The sequence below is a fragment of the Enoplosus armatus genome, chromosome 4 (assembly GCF_043641665.1).
Source record: "Enoplosus armatus isolate fEnoArm2 chromosome 4, fEnoArm2.hap1, whole genome shotgun sequence".
NCBI lineage: Eukaryota > Metazoa > Chordata > Actinopteri > Centrarchiformes > Enoplosidae > Enoplosus > Enoplosus armatus.
The window spans coordinates 27,057,768-27,078,277 of NC_092183.1; positions in this window are offsets into that span (position 1 = coordinate 27,057,768).

Here is a 20,510-nt window from a genome sequence, read left to right on the forward strand (position 1 = left end):
GCCTCCGAGTTGTAATTGCAAGTCTGCCATATCGGGGTTTCCGACAGCGGCAGTATCTCCCACTGGGTGAAACGAGCTACAGAAGAGGCAACGGGCCGTGGCCAAAACGACTGCAAAGTCTCCATCACTGGCAGTTACATCTAAATAAAATCCAATATTAACACTTTTTCTCTCATTTTGGGATTTGCGAAAATATTCAACACGAGCCTCCCTGGGTAAATTTGTGTCTAATCGCCTCTTCTCATTGTATTTGTGTATAATCGCTTCGCCTTCTCTCTGAACGCACAGTGACTGTGTGAATACTGTCAAGTCGGAACAACAGGGGTTTTCCTGTTCTCCCCATTCTGCCCACATTGTGTGAAAACATTATAACATCAGCACTGGAAAGGGCTTCATCTAAAATCCCACACAGGCCATAACAACATGGATTGACTCGGGCAAAATAATAATATACATGGAAATGGGTGTGTGTAGCGCAGGGGAGGAAGCAATGACATGCTTACGCTCTGTGGCCACGAACAACTCCCAACGCCCCGTGATAAAACAGGTCTATAGCTGTGATATACCATGCTGCTGTGGAAGGTATATCACGAGAGAGAGAGAGCACAGTAATGAAAAGTGCCAGCGAATGTATAGGCTGCATGCGGGGGGAAATCAGGGCAGAACATACTGGAACAAGATTGGAGATGCAAGCATAGAAGTTTCCTGAAATAAATCCACCTGTTCCTAACGTAGATCGACTAGTTTGAAGTGTGACATCAAACCATTTTATTAAGTGTAAGTTAGTGGAGTGCTTCCTGTCAAAGTACTGCCACTAGTTTCTAGTAAACACGAACTGAACTGCATTGTAAAAACATGCATTACATTGCAGTAAACAAGAAGGCTGTCCACCTCACGTGTGTCCTCATAACCTTATTCAGGAAAGGATACTGACAAGTATGCTTGCTAATTCTCAGTGCTGCATTGTTCGACATTCACTTCCATGCTGTGAGCTGCCATTATACTACCACGCCAGCTCCACTGAGACTTGAATCCACCTTCTGATGTATAGTTATCATGAAGTATTGCAATGTATTTGGATTCATATTCCCTCACATTCTACATCTGCTACACTTACAGCACACATTTCCCGCCTCGGGCAGCCTTTAGAGAGTAGGTGTGTAATTGTTGCACCCTGCTGTGTTTTACAGTTATCTTGAAGGAGCAGCACTGGCAAGCAGGACATTAGTGAAGCTGTAGCCGCACTATTAATGTCTCAACCTGATGTGGCCTTTAATTGGTATGCTTGTAGTTTTACATGCTACCTAGTTGGTATTCTAGCTGAATGTCTCAAACATTGTAGAGCCCTGCGTTTTAATAATCTGCAACCATCCCAATAAACCTGCCTGAGCCACCTGTCGTCCTGATGCAACACTGGCTGCTAACCTGTAGTCGCGTCCCTGTCTCTCTGTGTTCGGTAATGCTATTCCCATGGGCTTGTCATACTGGGGTGAGGATACAGCGAGCCCCAAGGGAACTGACAGCTATAGAAATGTCTCAGGTGTGCACTGCACCAGTTTTATGACGGAGTTTCAGTCATAAGTCCACTGTAGCTAACATCGTAAATGGTAATGCAACAAAACATGAAACAAAAATGGTATTTATGGACTACAATAAAAACAAAAGTGGTGGTTGAACTGATCAGGGATCAGATAATTGCTCCACCAGCTTGGTGTATGACTGCATGTGTGGAATCGCTGGAGTCTTGACTGGTCACTTTAATGAGACAGAGAGAACAATGGCCGTAATTTCAAAGTAAATTTAGCCACCATTATTGTCTCCATATTGTCTCTCCTGTCTGTCTCCAATGCATCTTGGTTGCATTTACACTCAGTTCTTTTTTAAAGGGGACTTATTATGCTTTCCCTTATTTTCTGTCATATATATACTTTGCCAAATAATGAGGTAAACGTACGTAAAAGTAATCCCTGTGAGCCAAAAGCTCAGGCTTCAGACTGCTCTGAACGCTCCGTTTCTTCGTTTCTGATGTCAGGCACGGATGTCCTTATATGGTATCTCTGCTCCAGGCACAGACGAGATGTTTATGTCAGCGTCGCTTCGTAACGTTAGGTCTACAGATTGGAAATTCTTCCAAAGGCTTCCGGAACTTGGCCGGCCAATCAGTAGAAAGGGGGCTTTTAGGGTAATAGAATTGTATTCATTTATTATTATAACGTGTATGGTCTAGACCTGCTCCATATGGAAAGTGTCATGAGACAACCTTTCTTGTGATTTGGCGCTATATAAATGAAATTGGATTGAACCTGGAGACACATGGAGATATCTCGTCTACAGGCGCCTTTAGACTGTGTAACAACAACGTGATCGTGTTAGTTTACTGCCTGTCACACCGCGCAAGAAGCATCTCATAAAATCTTGGTCGCAATCTGCATCCAATGGTACAATATTGAGTTTGAGGCGCATGTTAGATTGCGCAATGAATGCGTGCCACGAATATATGGATTCATGACGTAACCTATGATCATGCTGGATTTGGTCTCTAGGGCTGCAGATAAATATGCAATGTTTGTGCCACACACAATGCGCCATGTGCCAGTCAAGTTAATTTTATGTATTCATTTAATTTCTGCGTTTCTTATTAATTGCTCTTTTTAATGTAAAATAAAACATCAATTTGAGAAATGCTGTCTCCACCCTCCATTACTACCCCCACCTGCAAGCTAGATTGCCAACAAATTCTTGTACTACATTTTTATCAGCCACAAATCACTTTTGTTCCCCACCCATTAGATCCCACCCCGAGTATTTCCTCCGGGCCACACCATTTATCTTGTGGGAAAGAAGAAGAAAGCGTCTGAAGGGGCCATGTTACGGCGGCCCTGCTGTCTTTTGATCTGCACTTTAAAGGGGCTTTTATATTCGGGCTCATTACGATTCTGACCTTGCTCAAGGATACACCATCCAATCCAATCTCCATAAGTCAGCTGCTTGGAGGTGAACGTTATGAGCAGCCATTTCAATACGACTCACCCCATCCCCTTCCTCGTCAAGCCCCTCCCCCTCCTCCTCCACCACAACCTTCTTCCCCTCCTCCCAGTCGAGCCAATACCACCTGGTGATGGATTGGGCCCCATTGACTTCCCCAACGCTCCAGATAGTTTGTTGCCATTTAACAGTCGCAGCGAGCGATGGGATTGGAGGACAGGATGGCAAGATGGGGAGGGGGAAACAAGGTGGGGTTTGTGGGGGGTGGGGGGGGGGGGACTAGTGGAACAACACGTGCACAGAGTGATAGAACCGAGATGCAGGATGCTACCCTATCAGTGGGTGCTGATGTTTACTGTAGTCTGGATAATTGGATAAGCCTTCCAGCAGGCCTGGAAGTCAGTGAGCCATCAATGTCAATGCACCAATCAAGTCCACCACACACTCTCTCTCTCTCTCTCTCTTCCTTCTCTTCTCAGCAGTCTCACTCATCCTGTCGTTTTCTGTCTCCCTCAATCACACATTTCCTCTCCACTGTCTCTTTCTCCCATTGTCTTATCCTCTCTCCTCTTCACTCTCTCTTTCATGCCCACACACACACACATTTTCACACATACACAGCTCCTCGCTCTCCCTCTCATGCCCCAGGCTGAATCTGGGTTGTGATTGGGACATTGGGCGTGTTTGAGTTTTTGACAAGGTCCACATCAGTTTAAGTTAAGGGATGAAACGGCATTTAGAAAGTATCTAGTTTCCGTACTGTGGCGCATTTCTGAGTGAAACAGGATAGACATAACGTTGGGAGGAAAACAATACCGACTGAACTTCTTCTGTTACGGATGTACCCACGCAGAGGCAAGCATTGGGGTGCAAAGAGTTGCATGTGAAGGAATTCGTTTCCCGAACTTACTGAATTAGGCTTGTTGATTCATATTGTTTCGATAAATGTTAATGTTATTGCCTGTCCTACTTGATTTTAAAAAGTTTTGACCAGTGGAAAAATAGTGCAGCTTTCTTTCTCTCATTTTAGCGTGATTTTTGCTGCAGTATTCTACAGTGAACCTTCCGACTTGTTATAGCTATTTCTCGCAGTGTGCCTGCAGTCTCAGTCAATCGCCTCTTCTGACTGATGCTTGCCAAGAGAATTAGGCAGGCCTCCCATTAGCAAGTGTTGAGAGTCTCCTCCTGCTTGTCCCAAGAGACACACACTAGATCATCTTGACCTAAATAGCCCGCCACACTGTAGCTGCCAGCACACATAGGCAATGGAACTGATGTGATATCACAAAAGATGAGATGAGAAAAAACATCGATGGAGGATTCGGAGGAGGACATGTATTGCAATAATTCACATATTAAATTCAACCTACAATACATTTCCATCGCACTAATTCCATCAATAAAAGTCACGTCATGCGCGATACCGTGTTGCTCTGAGTCTTTCTTTTGGACAGAAATGCGTTTTTCATTCACTTATTTATTCTAATCACTTCTGCTTTGCCGTCCTTGGATCAGTGCTAAGCTACTGTTAATGAAACCGAACACTTCCCGTATGTGTTTCACATTAACGCAAAGTGCAGTTTAATACTACAGTAAACACTCCTTGAGCAGCTACATGTATATATACATAAGAGAGTGAACAGTAAACAGTAGGGCTGCTATCGATTATATGCTGCATTGTTTCCTGTGAATCCTTGGTTTAGGTAGGCAATCTGAATCCAGCATGGGAATGGCGGACTCCGCCACTAACAACAAAAGCTACTATATAGAGAGGTAATTACTGAATGTAAACACATTGAGCGGCTATTGCAGAGGAAATGCTGACCATAAACAGTATCAAAAATGGGGTTTCATTTCATGGAACTACATATATCATATAACTATGAAGAAGAGTGGTATGACATGACTATGTTGTTGTACTGAAGAAAAGCCATTATGTTGTGTTCATCACAACAACCGGAAAACATGGAGAAAGTGTTGAGCAACAGCAAATGAATACAGGGAGGTGTCTTAATATGACAAAAACAGGGACGATTAGGAATGAATGTGTGTCTCTGATTTAATTAAAAAATACCTCTACAGCTGAGGTAAATGAAGACCCCAGCTACTATTTAATTTACAGCAAGCATTTCAATCAAAGCATCGCTCATGGCTCAATAAAAATTGCTCTCAATCCATATTGGCACCATTTCTTTGTTATTTTGTCTAAGAACCCGTATGAAATGTTACACAGGAGTACTGGGATTCATTTCAGCTCCGCAATCTGCAAAGGAAAGCAGAGGCTTCATGAATCTTCTGTTCTGACATCAAATCCCTTTATGATATGGATATGTATGTAACGTAATAAACATACATTAGACAGTGCAGCCCATGTCATCTAAGGGTCTAAGGCCGGGAAGAAAGCATGATGTTCATACAGAAGGGCAAGCAACGCAGAGTTGGTGTGAGATTGGTTGGGAGGTGACCTGGTTTTGGGTACATGTGTCCTAAAATCACCTACTTCCAAGTTCAGCAGCAGTGAAAATGTAATGTAAACAATAATAATCATCGTGCAATGTCTATGCAACTGTAAATAAGGCTGTATGGTGGTACAGCTGAAGTTGAATATAATAGCTGAAGTTGAATATCACATGACATGGTTAAGCTATGTTTGACACTATAGGGCTGGCCCCCTGCTTTGCTACGATCCGAAAATCATTCTGCAGACAATGAGTCAAAGCCTCTCACCCGGGCGCCTCCTTTGATGTGAGATTGATGTCATTAGTCTAATTGGTGTTGACTGAAGGTGGCTTCTTGACCTCAGTGAAGTTCAAGGACCACCGCAGGTGAAACACGTACATTAAGCTGACAGCGGCTCTGTTGTTGGGATATTGTGGAGCTCAGTAACGGAACGGTTACAGCCATGCTAGCAGCTCCGGGGATGGCAGTGTCTGTCTGTTGGTCGGTCAGTCCACCACTTTGGTCCACACTGAAATACCTTGTCTGGATTGCCATGACATTTTGTACAGATATTCATGGTCCCCAGAGGATGAAGCCTAATGACTTTAGTGATCCCCTGACTTTTCCTCTAGCGCCACCGTCAGGTTGACATTTATAACTTTGAGTCTCCACAATAAAGACATTCATCAACAGGACAAAATTTTAATTTGTCCAATACTTTGGTTTATGGCTGAATTCCTACGAAACTAATACAATTCCATCAGCCTCAGCTGTATTTTGTTTAGTGCTAATCAGCAAATGATAGCATGCTAACATGCTAAACTAAAATGGTGAACATTGCAAACATTATAGCTGCTTAACATCTGCATAATAGCAACGTCAATGTGAAAATGTTAGCATTTAGCTCAAAACACAGTTGCACCTAAGTACAGCCCAACAAGTCCTCCAAATTACATGCAATGTAGAGCAATGCATAGAAGCATTTTCTGATCTTACGCTGCTATCAGCAGGACAGCATCATTTGCGTATGAATGAACATTTAATATCCAGGAATTCACAGTGCAGACACTATCACTGACTATCAATGGAAGAATCTTGGCCACAATTTAGTGTATTGACCATACACAGTCCAACTATATCCTGGGTTTCAACCTAGTCTTGGTAGGATATATCTGCATCGTTGTTTTAAGCATAAATGCAGGTAAGATCGGTGATTCTCAATTTCATCAAAATTATAATGGGTTTCTGATACACAAACAAATACAATATGGAAGGTGGATGACTGATTGTATGTCTTAGCCTGCCAGTCCGGCCTCCAAACACCCTGAATTAAGTATATATATTGATGGATGGAGTGTTGAACAGTGTTGAATGAATAAGTGTCGATCCTCTCTGTGTATCACCAGAGAATTCTTATTCAGCTCACATTTGACAATGTTGGAGACTGAATTACCACAGTGGTTATTTAGTATTGCCTGGCATTCAGTCTTATACAAGATAATGTTATTCATCATGATTTAGCTAGTAAAATCTGTTTGCCCTTCATAGATTTAAAAGGGAGATTCTAACCTCGGATCCTCTTGTACTAATTCATATATATACATATATATATATATAAAATCAATCTGTGATGCTGAATGCGTGCCAGGAACTTTGATGGTGTGTCCTTGAGCTGGCTCCTAAATTTCCTACATTTCTCAGAGTGACTTTAAACAACCTCCAAAGAACTGATATAAAGTTGTTCATTGTAGCCATTTGTTGTCTTAGACCAGAATAAATCTTGATGGATACTAGATATTTTACCGAGGTGTTCTCTGGAATGTTAAAACCAGTGGCTGTAAATTGTTGTTCCTCCTCAGTAATTGCAAATATATTCAACACTGTGGTTTTTCAACTTTGCTATGAAATCCTTTTACAAAAAGGTGCTCATATCTAAACCACAACACAGGTCAGTTGTCAGAGACTTCCTAACAAAACTAAGAGTCTACAACCACGCTAGCAACTCTGTGAGGCTGTTTTCAGGCAAAGCATGCTAATATGTTCACAATGACAATGCTAACATGCTGATGTTTAGCTGGTATTTTTATTTTTTTTACCATGTTCACATCTTAGTTTAGCGTATTGGCATGCTAACATATGATAATTATCCCAGACACAAAATACAGCTGGGGCTGATGGGAAGGTCATTAGTTTTGCAGGTATTTGGTCATAAACCAAAGTATTGGGCAACCTGAAATGTTCACCTGATGATGGCGCTAAATGAAAAGTGAGTGGCTCAAAAGAGTTTACAATTCATCCTGAGGGGGACATAAATGTGTTTAGCAAATTTCATGACAATCCATCGAACAGTTGTTAAGACATTTCACTAAAAAACACAAATGACAACCTCATGGTGGAGGAAACGGTAGGGGATGACCAAAGTCAGTAGGATACACTGTCTGGGAATCATGTGCATGATGCATCAGCATGTGGGCACACTATAGCACATGGCCAAGTAACCTACACACAACATGGTAGCATGTTTGCTGATAACCTATGTTGCAATTATGTTGATTATTTTGGGTTATTACATTAGCCACTTTGTTCATTTTTAATCCTTGAAATTTGCAAGAAGGAACATAGTATCTAGCTTCCGTATCGTGACGTATTTCCCAGTGAAACAGGATGGGCAGGTGGGACATAACGTTGGGAGGAATTTGATTTGAACATGGAGAAGTGGGCGTGTCATAACCATGCTGTTGCTAAACATACAAATGTCGATCCCCGGCTGCCCCCGTCATGTCAAAGTGTCCTTGAGCAAGACACTGAACCCTAACTTGCTCCCGATGGAGACCAGCACCTTGCATGGCAGCTCGGTCGCCATTGGTGTGTGAGTGAATGGGTGAATGAGACTAAGCTGTAAAACGCTTTGGGAACTGTGAAGGTGGAAAAGCGCTATATAAGCGAGATCATTCATTTATTCAAATATATCACTGTCTCCATCAACACTGCAACGTTTTCATGACGGAAAGTGGGTCAGAAAATAGAAAGCTTTGTACTTGAAAACAACTGGGGCAGAATAACATCACGGTTTTACAGCAAATAACAACCGCATCAACAAATTATTTTCAATCTCCTTTTGCACTTAGACCTGCTCAGTGTAACCTGTCGAAGACTGTCTGCAAAAGGGGGCCGATAGATTAATGTATAGTGATATCACATCATTATAATACAAACCTCATGACAGTTACAGAAACACATCATAAGGAAGTAATTGAAGAATAGGTTCTTCCTCAAAAACAAAACATTAGTTCTAAGTAAAGGCCAAATCACTGCCTATTACTGCACAAAACATGTACCGAAAATTCAGTATATCATGGGACAAGACCAGGGAATTAAATCTAGGTTGTACTTGGAGACATAAGAGTTACATTTCTGTCAAATCCAACCTGTTGACAGTGGACCTGCAGCTATAAGTGTTGCATTGTCCCAGAAATCCCAAGACTTTAAAGCTGCATTAAAGCCCCTCAAAACGTGGTTTAAATGTTAAGTATTCCTTAATGAATTTAAATGATCATGAATAAATAAACAATATCAGAGTTACACTTCAGAAAAAAAAACATCCTCAGGTAAGAGTTTAACAGTCAAAAACTCAGCTGATCTGCTTCATCAAGGCTGTGTGGGTATGGTGTGATCAGATCTGATTGACAGTTGCCTGGCAACATGATCAAATTACCCTAAAATCCATTTTTTAGTCAAATATCGCCTACTCCAACCCAGTTAGGAAAGCACAGACAAAAACAAAAACAGAAATCGGTCATGTGAAAATGTGTGCAGTGTAACAAGTTTTTGAGATATTGTATGTATATGGAGACCAAAGATCAAACCCAGAGCGAGTCGCTTCAATAGATGGACAGAAATGAGCACGTCTGCACACGTTATAATCAATACTATATGATTTTTTTTTGTGTGTGTTTTTATCCCCATTGGGAGGAGCACAGTTGCTATTTCTGCTCATCTTGAGTCGAAACAGAATTCATCACAACAGCTGCTTGCAGTCATTCGTCACACACAGCCTGAAGCTATCTGTCTTTCTCAGGCCTCCATCCTGAGGGCATTCTGTGAAATTTGGCAATGATATTGAACATGCGAGTTGAGGTGTTCCATCATTATTTGCTGGACTGCGGCAGGATTCAGATTTTCCACACGGAAGGACGAGGTGTAAAGAACTGGGTGTCTGTGGTGGTGGTGACAGTGGTCATGAGGGTCGTTCACGTGTTCGCGGTGCTGTTTTTAGATATCTGACGAGGGGGTGACGCACATCAAGAGCCCCCCCCCCCCACCAAACTCCTCAACTCAACCTGCAAGCATCACTGAACTAAAATAGGCAGACTCAGATCTGAGTAGATGCTGCTATTTATTGGTTAAGATATGTTCCTTCCTTGACAGCATTACCAAAAAATAGACAACAGAAGGCCTACAAACGTAGTATGTTCTGAGCAATATGCCTTTTCAATGAAGGCAAAAACAGCCGAACTAAAGCAATTCATTTACCCAGCAATTCATTCTCTTCTTGGTGGGAATGTATCTGAAGTATGATTTAAAAAGCACCAACCTCCGGGTTCAACCTTCTAATGGCCAGCAGGGGGAGACTCCACTGGTTGTCCGATTGTATAGAAGTCTATGAGAAAATGACCCTTCTTCTCACTTGATTTATTGCCTCAGTAAACATTTTCCTCATGAGTTTATGGTCTCAATCGCTAGTTTCAAGTCTTCTTCAATACAGCACGATGTTCTCTAAGGAGTCGGCTGTTCATTTACAAGCTGGTGAATGTGTACGGATAAATGTAGATGGGTGGATATTGTTATAATTGGCTATGTTTCGAGCTATCATGTATTCTGATTGTATGTATTCTGTATTTCTCCAATGAACCTATGATCCTGTTTTGTACTTTTCTACTGAGCACAATGTACGTCCTTGAAGATAACATGACTGGTTAGAACTGGTTTTCATAGTAGGAGATAGCTGAAACTCCTCTATTTTATCAGTTAGATTTACGCCGTACCACCAACATCCACACATGATTTATTAAGTCCAACCTCTGTACAGGGCAGGCCCAGCCCGAGAAGATAAATGTGAATCATTTTCGGACATCGGGGCTCCTTCTGACTGAGATCCTGCGAAAGCTCTGTCACTCCGAGCCCAGCGCTGCATTTACTTTACCTGTGACCGAAATAAAGTTTACATCTGTGAACTGAACATTGCTCCAGTTTGTTCTTGGGCTTCCAACTAAAGAATCGGGCTAACAATATGTAGCTATGTAAATACATGTGTGAATATGCATGCGCACACGGGTTTGTACGTGTGAATAAGTATATATGTAGAAATACATCATTTCTGTCTTTCTTGATGTATTAATGTGAAAAGGACAGACTTTATTCATGTATTTTTGGGTACGACTGTATTTTCCTGGCGCCATTTCATCACAATAATTTTCTCTTCATGGTTGAAGCAGCTCTGCAACTGTTAAGAATAATGAATTGGGGGTCATGAGCCCAGTAATGGCATAATTAAAGTGGTAAATCAATGACAATAGAGTGCCATATATGGAGTCAGATTCCAAGTCAACAGCCCATAGACAACCAGTGTGAACTCACCGAGAACCCATTCTATGGATTGTAATGGATAATGCAACTGTCCTGTCCAATACAATCAGCTGCACAATGTGGCTTTTGAACATACACACACCCACACTAATTATATATGTACCTATAAAGTGGTTGAGGTAGTCGTGAAGTCCTTCAGGTCATCCCTGGCCTGCTGTGACATTGCCCCCCCCCCCCCCCCACCTGAGGGGTTTGTGAACATAAAAATGCACTCTGACTGAAATATACGACTTTTAAGATGAAGTATGCCAACATACGTCTGGCAGTAAAAGCTGAAAGATAAAACTCAAATGCAATACAAACCTGCCAAGCCGTGCTGATTTACTCTGACGTGAATGATCCAGAATGTGTCTGTAATTAGCAGAGGGGATTATTCATGTAAAAAACACATCACATCATTGTTTCCTCTGGATGTGGAATTTGAGCCCTGTGCCAAACATAGTCAGATTTCAAAAGGAAGAGACTGCAACACTCAAAAGAAAACCTCCTGAACTGTTTACTTGATTCCCATCCACCTGTCAATCAAGTGATAACTTGGCTAAACTGTCCCCGGGTCTAGAGAGTGAATTGGCCTATTACTATGTAAATCCTGCCAAATTACCATATACTCCCAACAGTGCTGTCCAGCTGGAACCTGCACCAATAATAGACCATAATATTCCACTGCTGCCTGTGCTGTATATTATCTCTCTGCTTTCTCTGTGGCCGAGCACTGAATGCTCTTTCCCAACGGATTCATATAGGGATGCGGTTGCTGCTATACATCAGTATTACCATCACAAGATTTGTACAGTATTATGAAATAAATGTCTTTATTTGAACTGGTGTAAATTGATGTCCACCCTCAATGTCTTTACGCTAAATATGAAGCTAAAACCAGCAGGAGATTACCTTATTTTAGCATGAAAGCAGGGGATAGCTAGCCTGGCTGTTACTGCGCTTGGCCTAGAAAAAGCTCCATCAAAAGGCTTCATCTAGCGCCATCATCAGGTAAAAATATTCAACTACTTCATGGAGTCGCACAAACTCTGTACAGACATTCATGGTTCACAGACCATGTATTCTGCGGACTTTGATGATCCCGACTTTCCTCTAGCGCCATCATCAGGTGGAAAATGTGTCCAATACTTTGGTCTACCACCAAATACCATAGACTGTATATAAAGATGGACGACGCGTCTCCACTTCCTCTCACTGTACAAAAATGAAGCCAAACTCTATACGGCCGCTGCCATCTTGCGGTGGTGACGTCATTTGGAGGCAGAGTCTGGTGCAGTGGTGTTCGGCAAATGGAGCCGCGAGGTCGAGGTTCGGCCCATACACCCGTCCAACCCAATCGCGAGCACACCACAGTCAATCACAGCTGTCAATCATGACGTCTCCCCCCATTTATAGAGCATCAAATAACTAATTAAAACCAAACATATAACAAAAAAATGACCACTTGTACAGACATCAGCGTGATGAGAACTACCTAAAATGACAGAAACAATCTTTGGGAAAAATTAATTTGACGTGTACTTTGATTTTTTTAGTTTGGCCCATGTCCCACCCAAACAAACATGGAAGGGGCGGGGTTTATGACCTATACTGCAGCCATCCACCAGGGGGCGGTCGAGACGTTTTGGCTTCACTTCTGGGGAGCCGTCATGTCGTCCATCTTTACATAATAGTCTAAGCCAATACTTGGCTTAAATACAAACATAATCATGGTCCATTTTAGCCATGATGATGAAGACAAAGTAACGTAGTTACTGTACATGTCGGAGGCGGAGGGGGCACACTATGTGAAAACAACCAAACTAAACAACTGTGTTATGTAAATCAAGGCCAACATTAGTCTGGTATATCAGCCTAACTCTTGGCACGGGGAGCACTGGACTACATCCCTCTGCACTGATCACACATGCAGGTTAAGTGTGTGTGTGTGTGTGTGTGTGTGTGTGTGTGTGTCCAGCAACCCTATTCAGCCTTCTGTGTTTTGGAGCAGGTTATAATTAACACTCACCAGGGAGCGCAAGCCTCCATAAAGGAAACTCAATTTGGCCTCTCACTTTCACTCGGATCCGATGGGCCATCTGATGTCACAGACATGCGTCACCACTGTGTGCTTTGTCAGGTTCTGTGGGGTTTAATTACAGGCCCTGAAATGTCTAGAGACCTGCGACAGGTGCATGCATGTAATTATTTTAGTTCAACCAATACAGATTTTACAGGACTGATGCCTTTCTAGCTGAGGCCGCTGATGGTTGATGGTTTGTGCAAATGTACAGAAAAATAAACTTGTAAACAAACACTCCACTTCACATTAGCCAGAGTCGAAACTGACCGAACCACAGCCTCTATTCACAAATGGTCCGATGCTGAGCCCATACCTCAATCTGCTAGCAGAATATAAACACACACCTCTGGCTTGTCCAGTACCTCACACAGTAGCACTAAAGTATTACATTACTTTTATTTAGCCGACAACAACGTGGATACGATTCAACAAATAGCAAGAATCATGCGGGAATATCAACTGCTGCCAGTGCTCACATAATCAAACTTTAAAGTTCGATCTTAACTTGAATGACTATGGCATGCAGTGTTGCACATGAGAGAGTGAGTGTTCTGCACTTGTGTGTGCGACTTGTCAAGCTCTCAGTGCCACTCACTGAGTCACTCACTCCTGATTAGATTTAATATTTTGTAAAGGTTGCTTGGGACTGTCAAAGAAGGGACTCCAAACTGGGATTCTGGTGAACGAGTAACATCTGAATCACTCAAAATAATAGATAACCTGGTCAATGCACTTCAATGATAAGGCTGGTGGTATTTTGTCTATGAATAAAGGAGATCAAATAAACAGTGATGCTATGCCACGTAGAGGTCCTGTCTGTGTAACCACAGCCTGATGGAGGGCGTGCAATAGGACTATATTGTTGTTCTATACTTAAGTTCAAGTCAAGACTGAGTTCTGACAGGAGTCACGACCAAATCAAATCAGTCCCCCCCCACCCCACCCCCTGAGGCTGATGACAATGCAGGTATTTGGTCTCGGACCCATGAATGTCTCTACAGCATTGTGTGCTAAGGACAAGTGAAAACTAGAAGGTTCAAAGTCATTATGATTCATCCTCTGGGCACCATGAATGCCTGCTACATGACAAATACACACCTTCACTTGACCAGTGCGCGTCACGCCGAGCAGCTGCTGCCTTCTCCAATGAGTAAGGGATAAAAAGAAATAAGCAGCAGAAGGAAAAAATAATTAATTCTGTGACGATTCAATTAAAGCAGGACGAGACAGTGCGGGAAAATGAACGGGTCTCTTGGCACATTGATCGAGTTTCCTGTGGAGAAACGTGCCTCGTCTGCACATGTCTGATGTCCTGGGGGAGCGATTGGACAGAGTGGCAACATGTACAGTACATAACCACGTGCCGAAGCCAGGGGGGGGCTTCAGCTGTGCAATGACCTACTTACCTGCGTGACCCGCTTTGTTCTACGTTAAAAATGGATGACACAAAGCCCTGAGAAAGCTAGAGGAAAGGAGGAGGAGGAGGAGGAGGAGGAGGGGGAGGAGAGCTCTGATGAAGATGAAAAACACAAACAGGAGGAAGGCCACTAATACAGATGAAATCAATAATATTCTCCAAGGGGAGGCGGCGTATGTGTAGGGGGACCTGGCTTTCATCCTTCCTCATTTGCAGTTAAAAGGGTGTGTTCAAACACACCCTGTCAAATTTAAGTGAAAACATTTTAGATGTGAACATTACGTTTTACTTGAAACTAATTTTGGCTGCCAGCGCACTACATGATTTTCACTTGATACGATTTCTCAAAATAAGTCAGGATGCCCAGCCACCAGCAGTCTTGAAATGAGAGGCTAATTCTGTCAAGACCCCCAAGGTCAATGAAGAGACACGGCATAGGAGCAATATCATCTTCAAAGTTTGATCCAGTCCGGGACAACCATTTCCTCTATCTTGAGCTATGTCCTGCTACATTAGGCTGCCTGATGAGAGCGTATTAGGCGCATAGCAGAACTTATGCTAACAAAACACTAAAGTTTGAAATTAGATATCTTGTGCCCAAAACACATTGCAGATATACCCTCATACAAGCCAAAAGATTCAAACCTGAAATGTATCATCTCACTTTATAAAATAAAGATCATTTTGTGTACATTAGTGTGAAAATGATAAACATTTTGTTCAGTTTTCCACATCTCTGTTCATCTCCACCCACTTCACTCCCGCAGAGGAAATGGCCTCTAGTCCCCACAGACAATATGTCACTGAGTCACGTCGTGCCCTAGATCCACACTGGGGACCAGGGTACACACTGTATCCAATCTGTTTATTGTACTTATGTAATGTGGCACATTTTGACATTTTCCACAGCCCGGTAGTAACAGTTCTCACCTAGCTAACCTGACCCAGTTCTACTTAAGCCCTTCATCAGGTAACTATGCCAATGGACTGCTGTTGTGCTGATGGTGTAAGGAGTTTTGAAAAAGTATTGAGTAATGAGTGTAACCAATTGTTCAAAAAAGTTCTGAACAATTGGTAAAGGTTTGATGTCTTAAATAAAAACGAACTTTGTATGCGACAAACACTGTGTATACAGTGTATTGCACACTGCTCCACCACTGTGTGTGGGTGAGAGGGCAGACACGTTGCAGGGAAGAGTGGCATGACTTAGGAGTGAGAGTGTTTGAGCCAAATCTAAAACTACAAGCCAAGCAGGGCTTGAAAATCAGAATCAGAATCAGAAACTGTTTATTGCCAAGTAACATACATTACAAGGAATTTGCTGTGGTCTGAAGGTGCTATTGTTTTGATAACAAATAAGTAGAATATAAAAGCTAAAATAAGAATAAGAATAAAAATAAAAATAAGATAAGATAAATAACAACAGTGCAGTGACCAGAATAAAGTAAAGTGTCCAGATCTGCTCAAAACTACATTTGACGTGGTAATAAGAAAGACTTCTTATGGAGGTTATTATCCCTCAGAATTCTCTTTACATCCTTCATTTATATTGTAGGAAGGTGGGTTAAACTGCCCCCCCCCCAAGTTATTAATGACTGAATTGTACATCTGGCGCTCAATTTTGATACTTACACTACATTTAGACCTTAAATAGTCTGTTTGGCAGCATTATCTGATAGTGATTAAAATGCACTGACAAACAAGTTGCTGTGATGCTCTGATAAACTTACTGTGTGGTGTATTCCCGTTTGCATTTTGGCTGCTATTTCAGATTTGAGGACAACATCAGGAGGGTAGCATTTTGTGTAAAGCGTTTTCATTTAGACAGCCTTGCTCCAATACAGTCGTCCTCCAATTGGGTAAACTTGCCACAGGGCGCAACATGTGCATCTGGTCTCTTTAAATTAGGGGCACTGCTCCCACCTAGTGGTTCCATATAGGCTCAGCAGTTTTAAGCAAGCTGAGGCTTTTGTTTTTTGCATACTCTCCACAGGATGATTTGATTAGACAAAAAAGTATTAAGTCTAGAACAGAAAAGAGTTTTAAATTTAGATAAAATCATTGTTAGTTCAAGTGGGATTCACATTTGGTAACTAAAGCAGAACCTTCCTGCAGCTTTCTTGTTTATTCCAATAGCCTTATTGTACCCACTGTGTGGTGTGTCTCTCTACTGCGTCTTCCTGGCTCTCCTCGAGGACTTCTTGCTCCGCTTGGCTTCGCTCAGTCTAATGCTGCTGCGTTTGATCTCCTCGCGGGGATGGCGAGCACTCCTCTTCCTCATCACTGAGCTGGGGAGTGTCTGTGAGATGGGATGAAGAAAGCAAGAAAGAGAGGCAGATTCTCAGTCGAGACAGCTGCACAAATGCCAGATTAATTAAAATCTTGAATGCATCCCTGATTAGTAATCTTTTTCATTTAATTAACATTGTTACAGTTGTAACAGTGACAGTTTGGGTTTTCTTCCAAACATTGGCAAAGAGCCCACTGTTCCCAGTTTGAGATGGCCCAAACATCAGGACAAAATATCAGATGCAGCCCATTAACCTGTACCATCCTTTAAAAACTGATTTGTAGTACCCTGTCTTGGTCCACGCTGCTGAGGTCAGGTTTCTGCTCCGAGGCTCATTATTATGCAGTAATGTTGGTAGACAGGCGCTGATGTCCCCCAGTTTGTCTGCGCTGTCGGTACTGGACGCACTGGGCAACCCCTGAAGAAGAGTCACAGATTTGTCAGTTAGAAACTCATGGACATATTCAGTCCATGATCTTGATATTTCCAAGAAATTCCTCTTCTTGGCTCTTTTTGTTACTAGTTTCTCCATATGTTATCAGTTGACAACAGGACTACAGCTGCGCTAGCAGCTCTGTAAGACTATGATAAGGCACAGCAGGTGCATGACTTATTCTTAGCTTTGAGCTAAATGCTAATGTCGGCATGCTATTATGCTCACAATGACAGTGCTAACATGCTTATGTTTAACAGAAATAATAATAACCATCTAGGTTTCATATGCTGGTATTCAAGGTCCCCAGAGGGATGAATCCTAATGACTTTGGTGATTCCCTGACATGGCCTCTTAGCGCCACCATGAGGTTGACATTTTTAGTTTACAGTGAAATGTCTCTACAACTATCAATTAGATTACCATGACATTCATGCTCCCCACAGGAATTGAATTCACTTAGGTGATTCTCTGAATTTTTATCTAGCGCCATCATCAGGCCAACCTTTCAAGTTGTCCAAGACTTTGGTTTACGACCAGACACCTGCAAAACTAGTGACATCTCCACCAGCCCCAGCTGTAGTGCTAATTAGTATTAATGTTAGCATGCTAACACGCTAAACTGAGATGGTGAACATGGTGAACAATATAGCTGCTAAACAATCAGCATGCCAGCATTGTCACTGTGAACATGTTAGCATGCTGACATTAGCATTTAGCTCTAACCATTGCTGTACAGCTTCACAGTCAACAGTGTGTTCCAGTTCCATACTTCAAACTAATTTAAAGCAGGTTTCGAGTATGGAGTCTGTTTACACTGGATGAGTAGCAAAGTATATAAATTAATTACATTAAAATATATGAATATGTTAATGTATATGTTTTACTGTTAAACAGTATATTAACAGTATACTATGACAATTTGTATGTACTGTAAAGATTTATAATATAGCATGGATTTGGGACTTTGGACAGTGTAGTCGGTCTATGAAGGCAATGCTTCATGGCCAGTATGGAGAGGAGGAATGATCACAGCAACCTATAACTCTTTCAAGGGTACATATGGCATGTTAGCACTGTATTAAGATAGACTTGGAAAAATCTTCACATGTCCTTTAAAGACAGTAGTAAACAAACAGACATCCTACAACGTAGTACAATAAGTGGGAATGTTTACAGAGGACTGTTTGTGGTCCAGACCTCCACAGGCATGCAGCTCATCTTGAAGTAGAGGTTGTTCACCCCCTGCTCAGCGGTGTCCAACAGACCCTGAGACTGCAGCAGCTCGGCCTGAAGGCGCTGAACGCGGTCCACTTCCTGATTCAGCTTAGCCTGCATTTGTTCCTTCAGCTTGTCAAACCTTTAAAAAAATAATACAGATGGAGTTGTTTTTTTTTAAGACAGCCTATCTCTCCCTATATGTAATAAAAGCAACACATCAACAAAAGCCCCATCTGAACGTGTCTCACAGGTCTTCCTCAGCAACACTTTGGAGACTGATGTCATTTGTCTTCACTACAAACTGTCCCTGTCCCAGCTGTTTAAGACGATGAAGTGATGAGTGCATCGTCTGAGTGGGTCAGATATTGAATATGTCACTTTGCAAGGTGACGGGAGAGGGGGTTGTGAAAACACCTCAGGAGAAATCAGCAGAGACATCAACCAGGCCCAATCACCCCATAAGAGGATGTTGTCAACAGAGATGTCCTCGCTGTGCCAGACTGAGACATCTTCAATCCAGCCACAAGCGGCCTGTCGGGGCAGCCGGCACCGAGATACTTTTATATAATCATCACCCTCATTATCAAACCCTCCACACAGCCGCGAGAAAAGCTTGCAAAAGATGACGGATCTTGGTGAGACCCTGTGGCTTGTGTGTTGCAAAACCAGCACTTCCAAATCCAGTTCTTGTAATATTGGCAATCATCAGTATCACAATTTAGTACCAAACTTAAATTAAGGGCTCCAGCTAGTAGCTATTTACATTACCAATGAATCACCAATTATTTTCCTGATTATTTGAATAAACATTTGGTCTACAAAGTGTCAGAAAACAGTGGAAAATGCCCATTACAATTTCCCATAGTCCAAGTTGACATAGCTTGCTTGTTTTGCAGACCATTAGGTGTATTAGGTGGCCCTCTGAGCTGAATACATATTTTACTATTTACACGTGGAGACAAGTAAAGGTCATTTGAACTCTGGATAGCACAGACTGTGTGGCAGAGCTTCAATGACAGCACCTTGCAGCCGTGGGTTTGGCACTGAACTTCAGTTCGGTGCACAGCCGCTCCAGATCGGCCAGGGTTTCGGCCTCCTGCCTGACTAGCTCCTCACACCTCAATGAGGAGCTGCTCTGCGGTGGCTCGCTGTGACACCACCTTGTTAACTAGATCCTATTAAGACAAGCAGACACCATATCATACAGCCAGACAACATTGGTTTAAACACATAATATCATAATAATGATTGTGTGCATTAACCACCCACCTCCTGTAATGTGACATGCAGCCAAGGGCTTATTTTAAGTGTATAGCAATATAAATGAGAAAAATAATAATAACAAATATGCGGCACGTGTCTTAATAAATCAACAAAGGCATACAATAAAAGCATCTGAAAAGGACTGCTTTAGTTCCCGAAGACAGTTAGATGAGAAGGTCAATACCGCTAGCCAGATGCTGGTTAGCTTAGCTTGGCCTAAAGACTGGAAACAGGGGAAACAGGTAGCCTGGCTCCGTCCAAAAGGTAACAAAACTCAGTTACTTTACTTTTCGGTTGGGCACAGTGTCTTCATGCCATCTCTACTTGTTGCCTGGCAAACTCATATTGACAACAAAACTACGCCTGACCAAGAAAACAGTTACCTAACACCTCATAAACCCCCCCCGTCTGTACTGACAGGTTACATTGTGTTACGACTGTATGTGTTTCCCTGTGTTAGTCCCTGTCTCCTCTTCTGCCCTCTCTTATTAAAATGATTACTCTCTGTTGACAGGTTTAAACTCTTGGAAGTATGGTTTTATTTTGGTCCAATGAATGAAAGTACAGCAAAAACTACGACTAACGTGCATGTGTTGTTGGGCTGCCTCAGCAAAGCAGCAGCTGCAAAGCAAATTCAGCGCAGGGCACCCAAGCTTATTTATTTCAATAAAAACTGTGGACGTATTTTTTAATGAATAACGTAGGAGTGATTTGTTTTTAAGTATTCATTCCAGTTAGCTCTAATGCAATCTTC